The sequence below is a fragment of the Hyla sarda genome, chromosome 5 (assembly GCF_029499605.1).
Source record: "Hyla sarda isolate aHylSar1 chromosome 5, aHylSar1.hap1, whole genome shotgun sequence".
NCBI lineage: Eukaryota > Metazoa > Chordata > Amphibia > Anura > Hylidae > Hyla > Hyla sarda.
In genome coordinates this window covers 43,225,940-43,245,529 of record NC_079193.1, presented here as the reverse complement: position 1 = coordinate 43,245,529, position 19,590 = coordinate 43,225,940, and the positions used below count along the sequence as shown (strand labels likewise).

At 44.0% G+C, this 19,590-nt stretch overlaps 1 protein-coding gene across 11 annotated transcripts in view; it reads left to right on the top strand.

Annotated features, from left to right (window-relative positions):
• The window catches only part of MPP7 (MAGUK p55 scaffold protein 7), a 413,461-nt gene that overhangs the window by 62,591 nt on the left and 331,280 nt on the right, over positions 1–19,590 (top strand). Inside the window, exon 1 of one of the 11 annotated variants that reach the window (XM_056519409.1) lies at positions 10,511–10,535. The exons of the other annotated variants lie outside the window; for them this stretch is intronic. The gene's annotated coding sequence lies outside the window, so the exon portion shown is untranslated. Of the gene's footprint in view, positions 1–10,510; positions 10,536–19,590 lie in introns of those variants that run through there. 11 annotated transcript variants of the gene reach the window in all.

Below are 19,590 nucleotides of genomic sequence, written 5' to 3'. Positions count from 1 at the left end.
TGGGCGGTTCCCGAGACACGTGTCATCAGAGAGCACTTAGACAGAAAAGAACAACCTTAACTTCAGAAGCTCATAAGTACTGACAGGATTAAGATTTTTCAATAGAAGTCATTTACAAATCTGTTTAACTTTCTGGAGCCAGTTGATATATAGAAAAAGTTTTTTCCTGGATAACCCCTTTAGACACTGTTCGAGATGGCCTGGGACCAGAAGCCGCCACTGTACAGGGAAAACTTGGAAATGGACGCAGCCCCAAAGCAGCGTGGACCCTTTATTCTCAGTTTTAAAAGTGATGGTGCTAGCAGTACAGTATGGTGACACCGCTTTAAAGTTGCATAGGTTTTATTGTCTGGGGACGTAGAATTGGAGTCACAATAGACGACTATTGGCAGCGTATTAGCATAGCTGCAGTCTGGAGGCCATAACAATGCGGGGCTTTTTACTCAGCTACTCGCTCCATCTGCCAGGGTGAAAGACATCCAGCTTGTATGGGAGAGCGGACATGCGGGATGGCAGAACATCTGTGCCGGATTACAGACATGGATATGTGTGATTTAACATCTGATACTTTCAGCTCTGTCCCCGTGGCAGAATAATGCCCGCTGGTGTCATTAACGGGAGAGAGGGCACTCTGTGTGACCATGTGTCGCCCCAGCTTGTGCCAGCAGGTGTGACCATAGAAGTGGCACCATTCATCTCAATTGCTTTAGGATACGAAGCTGTGGATCTTCCTGAAACTTCTATGATCGAGCTACCCATATGGACCCTTTATTACTGAGCAATGTATTTGTACCAAATGTTCCTTCTGCCCCAAGATGTCTTCGCTTCAGACTTCATGTCTCTCCAGATGGTCATGTTAGACTGTTGTTTAACCTTACACCACTTGTGGTCGGCTTACTTCACACTAAAACAGTCAGGTCCTTAAATATTGGGACATCGACACAATTCTAAAATTTTTGGTTCTAGACGCCACCACAATAGATTTGAAATTAAACAAACAAGATGTGCTATAACTGCAGATTGTCAGCTTTAATTTGAGGGTATTTACATCAAAATCAGGTGAATGGTATAGGAATTACAACAGTTTGCATGTGTGCCTCCTAGGGCTGGGCGGTATACCGGTTCATACCGAATACCGAAATTTTTGTCCTGCACAATATGAATTTTTCCCCATACCGCAATACCGGTTTTATCCCTCCCCCTCTGGAATGAATGAATTATCAACCCAGCGCTGCGCTGTCCCCATCGGTGAACTAATCATATGTGACCCGCGAGCGCTGTTCTGCCCCCCCCCCCCACAATTAATTATCAGCCCAGCGCTGCGCTGTCCCCGTCGGGGTAAATACTCACATATCACCCGCAAGCGCTGCCCTCCTTGTCCTCCTGTTTGTTGCGGAGTACTCTATACCGTACGCTGTATCCCTATGCCAGGGCTGCAAAAGGTAAACAAAATAAACTCTAACTCACTTTCCCCGTCTGTCCGGACCAGCTTCCCAGGGAATGGAACGTCGGAGAGCCATCAGCCTATCACCAGCCGCAGGGATGTTCTGCCTCGGCCGGTGGTAGGTTGAGCGCACTGTCATGTAAGAATCCGGCTTCTTACATGACAGTGTTCTCAACCTATCACCGGCTGAGGCGGAACATCGCTGCGGCCGGTGATAGGCTGATGTCTCTCCAACGTTCCCGTCCCCAGGAAGAGCGTAAGGCCGACTTAGGAATGTGGTTGAAATTTATTTTGTTTACCTTTTGCAGCCCGGGCATAGGGATACAGCGTACAGAATAGAGTGTCAGCGCCGGCGGTCCGCAACAAACAGGAGGATGAGGAGGGCAGCGCTTGCGGGTGATATGTGAGTATTTCCCCCGATAGGGACAGCGCAGCGCTGGGCTGATAATTAATTTGTGTGTGGGGGAATACCGTTACATACTGTGAATAGTAGAAAGAGAATGTCCAGCACTGTGTTTTTTCTATACTTCATTCAGTTATTAAAACGTAGTTCATATTGTTATTTTCTCTTCTTTCCTTGGTACTGTTTATATGGTATCCTTTGCAATTTTTTGCTAGGCTCTTTATAGCCTATTTCCTTTGTGAACAATATCAAAGTCTGTGTCTTTTGTTGTCTAATGTGAACACAAGTGTAAATCTGTCGCTTTGGTGTGGGGACACCCCACCCTTGGCCATTCAGGGGTTTTCACCTGGTGGGAGGGGGCGGGGCAAACCACTATAAAGGGCAGATAGAGCTGAACATACTTAAGTACGATTAAGGCGACCAAGGTCGCTGAAATGCGTCAGTCTATGATCCCTGTTGCTGTTTGCTGTTCTATTCTACAATAAATCATCTTGCATCGTGCTCACAGTGCTGGACATTCTCTTTCTACTATTGGCTGTTCGTGGCGTCCGCACGAGTCCGCGCACGGAGGCGGCAGGGGTGAGCTGAACTACTACTTGTTGCACGTTATATACTGTGGAACCGCCATAAGTTACAAAAATACAGTGATACACATATTTGGTCATACCGCCCAGCCCTAGTGCCTCCCACTTGTTAAGGGACCAAAAGTAATGGGACATACTAATAATCATGGAAATGAAGAAAGCAAACTCCAGCTCTGCTCAGGTAAGTGCGGCTTTATTCACATCAACGAGGCAACAGGTACAGAGAGGAAGTGACGCGTTTCGGCCAGGTGCTGGCCTTAGTCGTACGACTAAGGCCAGCACCTGGCCGAAACGCGTCACTTCCTCTCTGTACCTGTTGCCTCGTTGATGTGAATAAAGCCGCACTTACCTGAGCCGAGCTGGAGTTTGCTTTCTTCATTTCCATAGTTCTGGGTGAGGTCCACACCCTCTCCTTGCTTGGGATCCAGACCAGGGATAGAGCCGAAACTTTCTCTACTTTCACATACTAATAATCATAAATCAAACTTTCACTTTTTAATACTTGTTTGCGAATCCTTTGCAGTCAATTACAGCCTGAAGTCTGGAACGCATAGACATCAGCAGACGTTGCTGGGTTTCATCCCTGGTGATGCTCTGCCGCCTCTACTGCAACTGTCTTAAGTTCCTGCTTGTTCTTGGGGCATTTTCCCTTCAGTTTTGTCTTCAGTGAAATGCATGCTCAATCGGATTCAAGTCACCTGATTGACTTGGCCTTTGCATAACATTCCACTTATTTCCCTTAATAAACTCTTTGGTTGCTTTTGCAGTTTGCTTTGGGTCATTGTCCATCTGCACTGTGAAGCGCCGTCCAATGAGTTCTGAAGCATTTTGCTGAATATGAGCAGATAATATTGCCCAAAACACTTCAGAATTCATCCTGCTGCTTTTGTCAGCAGTCACATCATCAGTAAATACAAGAGAAGCAGTTCCATTGGCACCATACATGCCCACTATGCCATGACACGACCACCACCATGTTCACTGATGAGGTGTATGCGAAGGATCATTGTCCTTTCCTTTTCCATGCTCTTCTCCACCCATCACTCTGGTACAAGTTGATCTTGGTCTCATCTGTCCATAGGATGTTGTTCCAGAACTGTGAAGGCTTTTTTAGATGTTGTTTGGCAAACTCTTATCTGGCCTTCATGTTTTTGAGGCTCCCCAATGGTTTCCATCTTGTGGTGAACCCTCTGTATTCACTCTGGTGAAGTCTTCTCTTGATGACTTTGACACACATACACCTACCTCCTGGATGGAGAGTGTTCTTCATCTGGACAACTATTGTGAAGGGGTTTTCTTCACCAGGGAAAGATTTCTTCGCTCATCCTCCACAGTTGTTTTCCTTGGTCTTCCGGGTCTTTTGGTGTTGCATTCCTCACCGGTGCGTTCCTTCTTTAAAAGGATGTTCCAAACATTGTTTTGGCCACGCCTAATGTTTTGGCTATCTCTCTGATGGGTTTGTTTTGTTTTTTCAGCCTAATGATGGCTTGTTTCACTGATAGTAACGGCTCTTTGGATCTCATCTTGAGAGTTGACAGCAACATATTCCAAATGCAAATCGCACACTTGAAATGAACTCTGGACCTTTTATCTGCTCATTGCATTTGGGATAATGAGGGAATAACACACACCTGGACATGGAACAGCTGAAAGCCAATTGTCCCATTACTTTTGATCCCTTAGCAAGTGGGAGGCACATATGCAAACTGTTGTAATTTCTACACCTTCACCTGATTTGGATGTAAATACCCTCAAATTAAAGCTGACAGTCTGGAGTTAAAGCACATCTTGTTAGTTTCATTTCAAATCCATTGTGGTGGTGTATAGAGCCAAAAATTTTAAAATTGTGTCGATGTCCCAATATTTATGGACCTGACTGTATTTTGTTACCAAAATATTGGATAATGATTTAGCATTTTTAGCCACATCCCATTTTCGCAAAACTGTGCCCCATTTGCCTGGAAACCATACCCCCTTGTCAATTAGGGGTAAAAAAGATCAGATGTAAAGATCCCTCACACTACACCCTCTTGACTATAACTTTGCCTGTTACACCCACGTGAGCATCCCACATAGCATTGGCTGAATTCCCGGCTAGAGTGTATGCATGAAGAGGAATTATGTAACAGGAAGTGGGGCAATGGAGAAAACAGATCTGTCAGTTTGTATCAGAAGCAGAAGGAAAGCATGAAATGCAATGGGGAGTTAGATAAGTAACTTTCTTTACCAATATATATTAACTTACCCCTGCGCAAAGTAGTGGTACACGCCCCCTCCATGTATCCTATAGAAATTCATGGAGGGGGCATGTCAGTCGCGGATTCCTGTGGAGGTCAGCATAGCCGTACAGGAAATAGAGGATAAGTTTTATTTCACTGGAGTACGCTTTAAAGGTAATATATTGTCTGAATTTTATTAATGAATAGAGACAGACCACATGCTACACAGCAGACCCCATGGACCATAGACAACAATAGACTCCAATTCACTAGGAAAGGGGATGGGCATGCATTTTGACTTTTTCAGAGGTCACTCAGCAGGGAAAGGGAGGCTGAACTGTAAGCAACAGCTGTTGTGTGTACCTCTGTTGTCTGTATACTGGTGTCTCCTGTTAATGTAATCCTGATGAGAAGTGATCTGTATAGAGCAGGAAGTCTTAGTGTAATTTTAAGCCTAATGACCAGAATGGTAACTGCAAGATTTCAGGATGATTTTAAAATATAGATACAGTTGGAAAATTACAAATCATCAAAAATTCGTAACAACTATGGTCTAAACCAGTGGTCTTCAACCTGCGGACCTCCAGATGTTGCAAAATTACAACTCCCAGCATGCCCGGACAGCCAACGGCTGTTCGGGCATGCTGGGAGTTGTAGTTTTGCAACATCTGGAGGTCCGCAGGTTGAAGACCACTGTTTTAAACAATTGTTTCTTTTCTGATTACATATTTTCTTGCATTTCAAAGAAATCCGTTTTTCTTGAAGCTATGGCCCTTGTTAAGTTAGGTACCAAAAATCTCTTACAAACCATGATAAATGTGGTAGAACACATGCATTTTGGTGCAAATTAAGCTACAATTCTGGTGCCTTAACAATACTAAACCTGTCTTATATTTTAGTTTTTGAGAATTTTTCATGACTTATTATGGAAATAGATGCTGGACATCCCGGCACAGAACGGGTTTGTTATGTGTGTATTGTAATCTCTGGGCCGCTGCCAGTGAGCACTTCCTCTGTCTTCAGCTCAGGTAACAATGACATTTTCCAGGTGTTTTTCTTACCTGTGTGTCCGCTGGAGTTTGACAGGGTGACTTTTCAGGGCGAGGTGACAGTCACCCGTTTATATATATACAAATACCTATTTAATCTTACTACACATTTCATGACCTCCCGACACCTAACAATTACACCTCAGGCCCTAAGGGCATTATAAAAGGTACCAGTCACCTTAACATGGGTGTCTCATAGGTGCTGAGTGACCTCCTTTTTATCTCATTGTTTTTTAGGTTCAAACTTCTGTGCTGGTTAATGTTCTAAATTATCTTTTTTGGTGGGTAAAGCTCCATTTTTGTGTATTACAAAGTTTTAAAGGGGTACTCTGGAGAAATTTTTTTTTCAAATCAACTGGTGCCAGAACGTTAAAGGGGTCCTCCGCTGCTCAGCGTTTGGGACCCCTTTAAACAGATTTGTAAGTTACTTCTATTTAAAATTCTTAATTCTTCCAGTATTTATCAGCTGCTGTATGCTCCAGAGGACGTTGTGACAGAGGTGGCAGCAGAGAGCAATGTGGTCACACCGGAAAGAACTACACAACTTCTTATTTCTTGCAGGAGCTTTCCTGCCCCACTCTCCATTTGTGGGACTTGCTCCCGCCCGCAGCAGCCTCATTACAGCCTGCTCCTGCCCGCAGCAGCCTCATTACAGCCTGCTCTCGCCCCCAGCAGCCTCATTACAGCCGGCTCCCGCCCGCAGCAGCCTCATTACAGCCGGCTCCCGCCCGCAGCAGCCTCATTACAGCCTGCTCCCGCCCGCAGCGGCCTCATTACAGCCGGCTCCCGCCCGCAGCGGCCTCATTACAGCCGGCTCCCGCCCGCAGCGGCCTCATTACAGCCTGCTCCCGCCCGCAGCGGCCTCATTACAGCCTGCTCCCGCCCGCAGCGGCCTCATTACAGCCTGCTCCCGCCCGCAGCGGCCTCATTACAGCCTGCTCCCGCCCGCAGCGGCCTCATTACAGCCTGCTCCCGCCCGCAGCGGCCTCATTACAGCCGGCTCCCGCCCGCAGCGGCCTCATTACAGCCGGCTCCCGCCCGCAGCGGCCTCATTACAGCCGGCTCCCGCCCGCAGCAGCCTCATTACAGCCTGCTCCCGCCCGCAGCGGCCTCATTACAGCCTGCTCCCGCCCGCAGCGGCCTCATTACAGCCGGCTCCCGCCCGCAGCGGCCTCATTACAGCCGGCTCCCGCCCGCAGCAGCCTCATTACAGCCTGCTCCCGCACGTTTTGGATTGGGTCCCGCTCTTAATGCAGGGCTCTAGTAGATATTGACACTTAGGAAGACCTGTTGGAAAGAATTATGAGGTTAGGCATGTTACACTGTGTGTTTACAAGGCAATAAGGTTTGTTGAGTTCTCAGTGTCAACCCATTGTGGGCACTAGATGTTGGCAGATGACCTATATAATGGTGGCATAAGACCTCACACCAAGATTATTAAGAGTGAGTAATATCTCCTTTTTTTTCCTAATAAATGGCAGCCGGTGTCTATGTAGATTATAGTCATGCGGTCTCCGCTGCCAAGTGCATGTTGTGACAGTCACAGGACGGATGAAAGCGGTGAATGTGTATACGGTTCTTATAGTTCCCTTCTAGCTATTGTTCTTGTGTATCCCCTTTGTGGCTGTGCAGGTATCGGTCTGTTCTCATCCACCTCTTATCTAGTTTGCTTGTCATTATTGTTTTTTATGCCTATACTGTATTGTATTGTTCTTTACATGAGTCTGCCTGTAGTTCATGTCCAAAGACGATTTAGAAATGAATTCTGGCAGCAGTTCTGCAGGCTATACTCTGTACATATGGAGAAGGTTTATAGGACGGACTGGTTTAGGAGAATTGTGTTCTCCTACCGAGGCAGATGCTTGTAAAGATCAGCAGAGAAAGGATGAAGACGCCTGCCCGGACTTACTAAGAGTGTTGTGTAGGTTTCTTTGTGGGTTTTTTAATTCCCTACAATTTTTTTCCCAAGGTAAATACTAAGGTTTCCCTACATTTGCACTTTTTTCCCTACATTTTGCTTATTTTTTTATTTTATTTTTTTAACACATGCTCTGATCTGTCAGATTTTCCTCAGCTGAAATCCACCACTAGTAAATATGTTGGATTTTTGTGAAAATGTTGGGACACTCCCCTTTTCCCCACTGGCCGTGTCCCTTTTGGGGTTCTCTATTTTCCATTTCTGGCGCAAGAATTCTGGAGACAGAATTCTGGTGCACAACCCAACATGTCTGGTTTACAATAGTAATAGTAATAAATTCTGTTATTTATTTTTTTTTTTTTTATGGATCATAGAAGTAAGGATATGCAAAGCAGATCCTTCATGCCTTCTTTTCCAGGTAGCTTTCACTTAAAGGGGTACATCGCCCCTAAACATCTTAGTTCCTATCTAAAGAATAGGGGATAAGATATCTGATCACAGGGTCCAGCCACTGCCCCCCCCCCCCCCACGATCTCCGGTGTGGCCCCCTAGTCATCTGGTGCTCAGAGCCCAATTAAAGCGGGCATTGACTCGCTCAGGAGCAATTTAAAGCTACATTTTTTACTTTGTGATTCTACCAGTGGCAAAAAATTAAGAAAGATGAAAATTGGCACTTATGTACTATGGGTGAATGATCTGTTAGCATTATACAGTATCATTCCTCATGATAGAGGCATTAACTCTGTAAGATGTTAGATTAAGGAGAACTCCATGTCTTCTACACATTATTACTGAATGGAATCGAGTACATCTTGGAATATGATGCCTTTAAATTTGAGTCTCAGGTGTATAAACAGGTATGTGGGACAGAGATGGGGACACGTTTCGTGCCCAGCTTTGCAAGTCCGTTGAATCTTGTCCACAAATTGTCCAACAATATAGTGTTTTATAAATGTTATTAGGTTGCAGAGCTTTATGAATTGTGCCACCACTTTTGGGATATATAGGTTCCAGTCCTCTTTTTAAAGGGGTTGTGTCATCTGTTAACAGCTCAGAAAACATGGAAGCCTGTAACAACATACTAAAAATTAAATTAAAAAAATTACAATCAGGAAATGAAAACAGATTAAATAAAAAGAACATGTTTAAGATTAAATGGTTTTTCTAGGAATGTTCTATGAACACTGTCAAATTTTGGTTAACATCTGCCAATTTAAAGCAATATAACTTGGTCTCAGTCTCTCGATAATAGGGATCTGCAGTACGCACTAAGAAAATGCTGATGATACTGATGATTAAAATATTATCCCTTTGCCTCCCCTACATGTTTCGTAGCACTAGCCATGTCATCAGGGGTGTGAAGGCAAATTTATATTGATCAGTGGTTTGTGATTTGTGGTTTGAACCCATTTTAATGCATACCAATAAATGTGATGTTTTATAATAGACACTAGTAGGGAGGTTCAAAGATAAGGGTTTTATACCCTGTGATCCCGGAGAGAGTCAGTTTCTCTGTCTTTTTGGAGTTTGGTATAGAAATTAATTTACCCCATTCCTACCCTGCGGCGCTGTTGTTTTTATATTTAAAGCTGATATATGATTATTTTATTCAAACGCTCAAAAAGTAGCAGTGTTTAGCACAGCATAGCATATAAATCCATTGATAGTATGTACAGTGTAAGGACACTAAGCAAGGTTCCCCTGCTAGCTGGAGTGCTCAGTTCTCAAGAATCAATCCATATGTAAACAGCCAAAGAGACTATGCAGTAATGGCACTCACCAATCTTGGAGCATGAACAATACTTTTATTGAATATCAGTGCAAAACAGCGATCGGGTTACGTAGGAAAGCAGAACGCTGCCAGTGACGGTGTCCTGCTCTCCCATGTATTCCGTTTGCTGTGTTGCACCGACATTTAATAAAATTGTCTTCTGAGTTTTTTAAACCCTCATTTGAACCTACTATGGCTGTAAAATAAGAAACAACACCGTACTTACCTTGCTTGCTCCAGCACCATCACTCCGGTCTACCATGGTCTCTTGCCCCGATGTCGTATTCTCCTGACTATACTGATGAAGTTCCTAATCCACTGCATCCCATCACTGAGACTGCAGAGTGTTTCAACGTCATGGTCCATATGACTGCTGGATCAGGCAAGGTGTGTATGATGCCATTTCTTATTTTAAATCCTTACAAAGCTGCGGAGTGGTTCTTAAAGGACAGGTCTCATGGCAAAAAACGTATCCCCTATCTGCAGGATAGGGCATAAGTTTTAGATCACCCGGGGTCCCAGTGGTCAGACCACCCCGCGTAAGGAGCCCTGGCTCTTCAAAGGAGTGGCGCATTACAACCCCCGCATGAAGCAGGGGACGCTGCACCCCCTTCATATAGCTCTATGGGAGAGCCGAAGACAGCAGAACATCTCTCCCACAGAGAGATATGTAGGGGGCATGGCGGCCCCTGGAGCTGGGGCTCCGTACAGGAGTTCGCAGGTGGCCCCAGCAGTCGCCCCCCCCCCCCCCACAATCTAAAACTTATCCCCTATCCTGTAGATAGTGGATACGTTTTTCGCAATGAGATCTCCTTTAAATAAATCGGAATACTCCTTTAACCTATCCGTATGTATCCGGAGTGTGGGGGGAAACCCACACAAACACAGGGAAAACATACAAACTTCCATGCAGATGTTGGTTTTCAACAAAATATAATCTGTCTTTATCCGTTGAGATAAATGCGCATAACAGAAGATTTCGATTGTTTTCATGAGATACATAGTTGACTCCTTTTTTTCTTTCTCTCGGCTGTGCTTGAATCACAAGGCCAAATATACTTATCTATTTTGCATGAGATCCACAGAACGCAGCCTGTGACTGCGCGCCCAGGAAGCATGCCGAGGCAGCCGCCTTGTCCTGGATATGGTGAGATCTGTTTAATTAGTCCTGCAGGGATTTCTAGCGGGCACATCATGATATGTGCCAGGGTGGGCTCTGAGGCTTTTGTTCAAGTAAATTATTTGATCCATGTATCATAATTATATTGGGACATGGAAGGCGCTTTGTATTAAAGTCTGGCGGCTGCGATGATCTTAGGTTTTATTACAGCCATAATTTACAGTCCAGTTGATTCAGAACTTAAAGGGAACCTGTCACATTGAACATGCAGTCTGATCTGTCGGCATCATATGATAGAGCAGAAGGAGATGAGCAGATCGATATAAAGATCCGTTTAATCAATAAATCAATCTAATTAGTAATCTCCACATCCCCCTTATACATGGAAGGCTGTCAATCACTGTGTAAGACCGCCCACTGGACTCCTAATTATAAAATTATAAACTGTTTACCTTCTGGTATGTGTTTTTGTTTACTTTAATAACCAAGCCTCACGATCTTTCCCACATGTTGTGATCGACTACTATAGTTATTTTAGTAACTTATAATGCTGTATCTCCATCTTCATGTTAAATATTCCTCTACTGATTTAGACTTGACTACACTTAAAGGGGTATTCCAGGAATTTTTTTTATTTGACTATGCTACAGGGGCTGTAAAGTTAGTGTAGATCATAATATAGCGTCTTTACCTGTGTGTGACGGTTTTCTCACAATTCTTCTGTGATTTTCACTCCAATATTAATTTTTACCAGCATACAAAATGACTGTTGTCTCAGATTTTTCCCAGGTTGCAATGCGGCCGAGACCTGACTCACTAGTCAGCTGATGACAGGGAGCCTGTCTGCTTCAATGGGTGTAGGGATCAATCTGCAACTAATGCAACAGCTGGAGGCACCCTAATTGAATACCACGCTGATTTCAATGGATGCAGCTCATTTATGTTTCAATGGGTGGGGGTGGCTGATGTGTGGGAGGGAGGGAGGAAGATGGAATTGTGGGATTTGTAGTAAAAAAACAAAAAACAAAAAAAAAAAAGTCAAACAGGAAATACCAGTTCACAAAAAGCTAGCTACAGTATTATGGTGATCTCACAACATAGCCATTTAGCCCCAAGACAAGCGCAGATCCTTCCTAATTATGTCCATTACTGTCTGCCAGGTACGTACTAAAATCACCTTATGGTGGAGAACCCCTTTAATGTTTTTGTTTATTTCTGTGACTTTATATTTATATTGTGGCTCCTCCCGCTTTGCTCTGGTGCCATTTTTCTGTATTTATATACCGTTCTTTAATCTGAGGTACTTATGCCAATCTGAGGAAATGATCCCTGAAACTCCTCATTGGTCTGTAGATGATTTGTTTGTTAAATAACAAGCACCATCTCGGAAACCTAAGTGTAAATCTTATCGGGAATACTCAATCACTCAATCTGGGGACTTGCATGGTCTTGTTAAAGGGGTACTCTGCTGCTCACGCCCCCTCCCATAGGCTTGCATTGAGGGGGCGAGGCGTGACGCCATGAGGGGGCGGGGCTATGGCATCACGAGTTTCCGGCTCCAGCGTTTGGAACAGTTTGTCCCAAATGATGAGCAGCAGAGTACCCCTTTAAGGGGGCTTTTTCTTCTGCTATGATAATTACAGGATGATTAGGGCTGTAAATGTTATGCTGAATCTTTTGCCATAAAACTGTATACGGTGGGGAGTGCTGTACAGTAGGAGGGACAGGAATCTCGGGGAGGGTTTAATTTGGAAAGGATTGGACCCCACTTTGGCTTAATAATAAGGTTTTGATATAGAATGTTATGTCTGTAGGGATGACCTGTCCTGGACAATGCTATATTTCCATTGCAATGCATTCCAGCAACATATGAGACAGAAGAGCATAAGGCCTTGGTGTCTTGGATCCAGTATTGTAGTACGGTGCAGGCTTTTATTGTGTCACTGCAGGCTGCCGGTGCCAGGACTGCTTGTTAAAACTTGTATAAGGGAGGTGCAGAACTTAGGGGCACAGGTTGATCTGGGATAGTGGAAGCCAGCGTTAAGAAATGCTACAGTAACATTCCTTAAAAACCTGCAGAACAACATCGGGAATAGCCCTGTCACCCTTCTCCATCAGAAAGTCTCATATTAGGGCAGGGTTCTCGGTGTTCTGCTCCCCCACTAAGATCAATGTCTTTGTGTGGTATGTGAAACACGCATGACTACTGTCAGGAGAACATAGCTCATCACCCTTTTATATGTATTCCCTTGTGGTAAAATAGAAGTATTTTTACTTAAAGGGGTAGTCCGGTGCTGAAAAACTTATCCCCTATCCTAAGGATAGGGGATAAGTTTCAGATTATGGGGAGTCCGACCGCTGGGGCCCCCTGCGATTTTCTGTACGGGGCCCGGCTCGCTGGCCAATTAGCGGGTGTCGACCACCGCACAAAGCGGCGGCTGACACCCCCCCTCAATACATCGCTATGGCAGAGCCGGAGATTGCCGAAGACAGCGCTCCAGCTCTGCCATAAAGTTGTATTGAGGGGGCGTGTCCGCCGCCTCTTCGTGCGGTGGTCAACACGCCCCCTTCCCGCGGGTTGCCAGCGGTTGGACCCCCTGCGATCTGAAACTTATCCCCTATCCTTAGGATAGGGAATACGTTTTTCAGGACTGGATATCTCCTTTAAAGAGAATGCAATTAAAGGGATTGTCCAGTGAAGAAAACAACCTGTGCATAGTGTCAAAAAGTAAATAAAGCAACTAATATAAGGATATTAGCCGTAGTGCACAGATCTCTCCATATCAGCTCCTCCCTGATATGAGAGCAGAGCTCCCATCTCTGCCCTCCCCCTTCCCCCCCCCCCCCTTCCCTCCTTTCTGCTCAGAATAAGACCAGTGATGTAAAGATAGGGAGCTTGTATTACTGCCCATGGAATTTAAGACAACTGGAGGGCTTTCTCAGATAAAGACAGCAGTGAGACTATTCTAACTGAAACTACTGAGAGAAAGTCTTCCTTCTGCCTTATGTAATGAGCTGTGAAATAAGCTGCCCTCTTCACATCAATGGTCTTGTCCTGAGCAGAGAGGAGGGGAGGTGGGAGGTGGGACAGGAGCTCTGCTTTCAGAGTGTGACCTGATGTTATGTGCATTAGGGCTAATTATTATATTAGTAAGTTTCTTTATTATACTTTATGACACCATGCATTTTTTTCTTTCGCTTTAAAACTAGATGCTGATTATATATTCTTTTTTTTCTCATGTTTTATTTTATTCTTTAGTGTTTTATTTCATTTATTTATTTTTTGTTCTCAGATTGTAGATTTTTTTTTTTTTTTTAATACAGTGGTCCCTCAAGTTACAATACTAATCGGTTCCAGGACGACCATTGTATGTTGAAATCCATTGTATGTTGAGACCATAACTCTATAGAAACCTGGTAATTGGTTCTGAATCCCCCAAAATGTCATACAAAAATAGGAAAAAGGATTAAACAAAAATAAATAGATAACTAATATATATAAAGCAAATCCTTACATATAAAAGTAAGAAAGATCTGCTGGAGCTGTAATCACTGTCTATGTAGAGGACAGGAACTTCTTCAGGGTTCTGTACAGTACACAGTGTCCTAAAAAAGTAACATGGAGCTTCCCTGACCTGGTGTCCAAAGGATCAGCAACTCTGGTACAGGTAAAGAGTACCGGACATGTAATACCTCCCTGTACTATAGGAGGCGCTACCAGACAGGAATTCAGTGCATACCCTTCAGTAATACTGGGGTTTTACCAGTGAATGCCCATTCTGATTGGTCCGTTCTTTCAGCCATTGACACGCTTCACAGATCTGGACTGTCTGTACATTGTATGCTGAGTCTGGTTTTAAGTTACAATGGACCAGAAAAGACCATTGTATTTTGAAACTATTGTATGTTGAGGGATCACTGTATTCTATTTTCCGTCCGTGATCATCGGGAGGAGGGGGGGGGGGGTGAGGGGACAGCTGTCTTGTCTGAGTATTCCGAGTTTTGCTTTACAGCAGCCTCACGGATCATAGTTTTGCAGTATCTAGATGACTCATTGACGTCTATGGGAGAATGCTGTGGGCATGCTCTGTGAGCGGTGCTAAGGGTCATTGTGCGGGAATGGGAGGGAGGTGAGCTGTGACAATCACCTATTGTGTTATACCTCTCATTTGTAAAGCTGGCATACACTTCAGATAGGAAGAGGGCACACACTACTAGTAGATGTAGTACCACCAGTATAGGGCGCAGCATTGTTCCGTACACATAAATGCTTGCAACTGATTTAACCATTGAAGGGGTTGCAGTGCTTGTACAAGTCCCCCGGACCCTTAAATGGGTACTCCACTGCTCAGCATTTGGAACAAGCTGGCTGATGGCTGTCTTGCCCCCTCCCATAGACTTGCATTGAGGGGGCGGAGCTATGATGTCACGAGCTACTGGCACCGGCTCCAGCGTTTGGAACAATTTGTTCCAAACTCTGAGCAGCGGAGTACCCCTTTAAGACAGTTTATTGAGGTGTAGGGAATCGGGCTCTGCAGACCTTATAGTAAAGGCCACCAGTGTTAGGGGCTAGATAACCTTTTTCTGGTGATGCTGTTTGATAGAGATACTTTCGTTTGTCATATGCAACATGCGGTGTACATGTCGGCCGGTGGGCCCTGTATTCCATATTAATCTTATTACTCCATTGCTTGAGGCCTATTTGCAGATCAATAGCACTCCGACACTTCACTCATGTGCAGTCCATTGATCTCTGTGTCTGTCTGCATACTACACGTACAGATCAATGGTAGTTAGCTGTAGGGATGATGGCCACCTCCACTTTTTTTCTTCTTTTTTTTTTTTTACCAGAAAGAGAGGAAAAGCTTATTGTATATGATGAATGCAGGCTTGAAAAGGATTTGTAGTGATCCCTTCTGGCATTTACTGCAGGTAGGTATTCTGTTCCCAGGTAACAAGCTTCCAAAGAACATAAGATCCACCATCGTTGTTCTGGGGTCCCCTGCCAGGCACGCCGCGATGGCATCATGCACTTTGTTCCCGTGACAATGCAACATACATGTAAGCAAATTGAATATAGGAATATGTCGCCACTTCTGTGGAATCTGTGGTAGTGCATGAGGTAGGGTAAAGCCACAAGTAGAAGAAAGAATACCCAGCACTCACCAGTAATGCACAGTGAAGATTTATTATGCCATAGTGTAGTACAAGGACGCGTTTCGGCGTGGGGGCCTTCCTCAGCTGTCTGCCTATTGGCAGACAGCTGAGGAAGGCTCCCACGCCGAAACACGTCCTTGTACTACATTATGGCATAATAAATCTTCACTGTGCATTACTGGTGAGTGCTGGGTATCCTCTTTCTTATACATGTAAGCCAAGACTGCTGACGCCAGTTATTGGCTGCAACATCACAGCAATTTACATGACGTCATTGCAGCGGCAGAAGTCGGAAGTATTGGCAGCAGTGTGAGCATAGAGATTTTAGCATTTTAGGATAGTTCTTTTCTGAATTAGGCTGGGTTCACACCATGTTTTTGTAATACAGTTCCCATATCAGGTTTTTGATTAAAAAAAACGGATTCCTCAAAACCTGACTAAGGCTGCATTCACACCTTGTTTTCACAGTAGTGCCGGATGCGGCTGGGGGAGGGGAAAACCAGGCGCTCCCGTACCCCAGCCGGATCAGTGCTGAAATCCATTTACTTTAATGAGCCGACCGGAGTCAAACGGTGACTCCGGTTGGCTCATTTTTGACCCGTATCCAGTTTTGTGCCCGGACCTAAAACCGTAGTTTGAAAACGAGGTGTGAATGCAGCGTAAACTGTATCAAAACATGTGTGCAAATTTTAATCCGTATAAAGTTTGAAAAATGATGTCCGATTGCATCAGTTTTTTAAGAAAAAAACGTATACATTTTTAACTATTCACTCCATTATGAATAAAGTTTCACTTGATTGATTGAAATTCCAAGAAAAAAAAGAAAAAAAACTGCAAAGTCAAAAACCGTATGGTGAAAACCGAATGGAACCGTACACACATTTAAAAAAAAACAAAGTATACGTTTCAATACGGTTTTTCACCCGGTGTGCTACGGTTTTGGGTATGGGGAAAAAAAACTGACAAAACCATACAGGATGCAAAACGGACACAACCTGATGCATCTTTTGGCATACGGTTTTCAATACAGTTCCGTAAAATTTGAAAACGTATATGGGAACTGTATTGCAAAAAACGTGGTGTGAACCCAGCCTCAAATATTTTAAAAAAACACACACATTTTTGTACCGAACCTTTATTAAAAACTTTCATCAATTAAAAATAAATAAATAAACTTGAATAATTCAATCTGGTCTGGTTTTTCGACTATGGCAAATAAATTCTTAGGACATACTGGAGGAAACGCTTCATATGGTTAAGTTTTGGTGATTTTTTTGGGCTGTTTTAGTTCTTTGAATACCACATAATATTTAACTTGCCTTTTTTAGTTTTTTTACCCAACACTACTATGTGGTCTTCCATAGAGGAAGTTCTGGTAATTTTTCCTACAATTCCAATATGTGTTTTATACTCCTACAAAGATATCACATTATCCATCACCACACACGGACCCTTCCCTCTAATGGAGAGAGAACTGGTTATTCGGGATCTTCACGGGGACAATTGTTTTCATTATATCCGGTTTGGTGTGAATAGGCTGTAAGGGAATATGTTACATACCTGCTGCCTTACAGATTTGCTGAACCCGTAGTGCTGTGACAGTCGCATGCTTTGGATGAAGTCACCCTGCAGTAACCTGGGTGCTGTAGTCTGTCACTGTTTAAAGGGGTACTCCACTGGAAAACATTATTATTATTATTTTTTTAAATCAACTGGTGCCAGAAAGTTAAATAGATTTGTAAATTACTTCTTTTAAAAAAATCTTAATCCTTCCAGTAATTATCAGCTGCTGTTATGATCCACAGGAAGTTCTTTTCTTTTTGAATTTCCTTTCTACCTGACTACAGTGCTCTCTGCTGACACCTCTGTCCATTTTAGGAACTGTTTAGAGCACGATAGGTTTTCTATGAGGTGTCAGCAGAGAGCACTGTGGTCAGGCAGAAAGGAAATTCTAAAAGAAAAGAACTTCCTGTGTAGTATACAGCAGCTGATAAGTACTGAAAGGATTAAGATTTTTTAATAGAAGTAATTTACAAATCTGTTTAACTTTCTGGGGCCAGTTTATTTAACCCATTCAGGACCCATGACGTAACGTCCCGATACCCTGGGTCTTAAGGACCCATGACGTACAGTTACGTCATGGGCAGTTCCGGTCCCCGCCGGCCGGGCAGAGATCGGCCCGGGATGCCTGCTGAAATCATTCAGCAGGCATCCCGTGCAAATGCCCAGGGGGTCATCAGACCCCCCCCCCCCCCCCATGTCGGCGATCGCAGCAAATCGCAGATATCCTGTCGCCAGGACCATCATTAGACATACGCTTTAAAGAGGTACTCCGCTACTCGGCATTTGGAATAAACTGTTCCGAACACTGGTGCCGGCGCCGGGAGCTCGTGACATTATAGCCTTCCCCCTCACATAAACTTACATTGAGGGGTGGGGTGTGACATGAGGGGGTGTGGCTATGACGTCACAAGCTCCCGGGGCCGGCTCCAGCCTTTAGAACAGTTAGTTCCAAACGCTGAGCAGCGGAGTACCCCTTTAAGAGAACGCTCACACAGGCACGTTTTCCGCAGACCCCATTAAAGTCAAAGGGTAGCAGCAAAATCTACTGAAGATTTTCCCGCTGCAGAAAACAGCAAAAAAATCATCGTTTAAACCCACCCTAAGGGTAAGCCGTGCCATGAGGTTTTCCTGGAAAACCCCTTTAATCCTTTGTAGCTGCCTTTCATAGGGATCGGTACATGGTGACCACAGCTTGAGTCTGCCTGTGATCCAGCGTCTGGCAGCAGCCTTCTTTTTGCATGTATAAGTTCACTGCACATCGCACTCAGTACCTTCCTATGGAACGTGACCGCTCATCGTTATTTTCTGATGCGTTTAGATCATAAAACAAACTTAATTTCCTCATCTTTTATCTCCAGGATACCAGATGGCTCTGGAACTTCAGGGGCGCTCTGAGTCATTTCTGGTCCTATAAATTTAGTAAAAGGACAAAAGGTTTTCCTATGTGAGCTGCGTTCTTTGTTACCTCTTTCGACTTATACTCACACGTTCAAGTGTTTTTTAGAAAGTCAGCCGCTAAACCTGACCGTGGTGTTAATGTGTCTAGCACAAATATAATGTTGAAATTGGCGCTAGCACCTGAACTTTATGAGGTATCATGGTTTCCCTGTGTCTGTAAAATATTACTCCTACTATGTTTTATTTGTTATGTTACACTTTAAGTTATACTGAGAAGGCTCAACAGTATAGTTAAATGGGCACGTTCGGATTCAAAAACATATTATGTCTTGTACATATTGGCAAAACTTTAACCTTTCTCATATACTTCATAAAACAATTATGGCTTATAAAAAAAAAAAACACCACTAGGGGTCCCCATACCATCCAGAACATAATCCTGTCTGACTGCTACATCATCTTTGTCCAAGCTGGGACGAAGTTCAGGAAGTGAGGATTGGGACTACTACTCCTCTGTGCTCACTCCTGTCCTATCAGACCACAGCAGAAAAACAGAGAGGAGGGGGTTACAGAGCAGCCTGCAGTGATTGGATGAAGAGACCCAGCACAGCAGACTCAGGGAGGAAGTGAATGTATGGTGAGTGAGGGCAGGTTCAGTACTTAGCAGGTTCAGGTTCTTAGCAGTTAGTGTAAGAATGAGTGAGCAGCAAAACAAAGGGATGTGTGAACAAAATACAGAAGCTAGACACATAAAAAAAATGTGCATGACCTAGTGGGTAACATATAGAAGCATTTTTATTTTCTGTGATATGACAGGTACACTTTAATGTGCCCCATAGTCTCCTGCTCGTTCGTCACTCATCATACAGGCTTAATTTTTGAAAATAACTGTAGATAAAGTGCCTATGGAAGCACTGCCTGCTTATACTGAAGCGGCACCTTAGGGCATGTTCTGTCTGCAAAA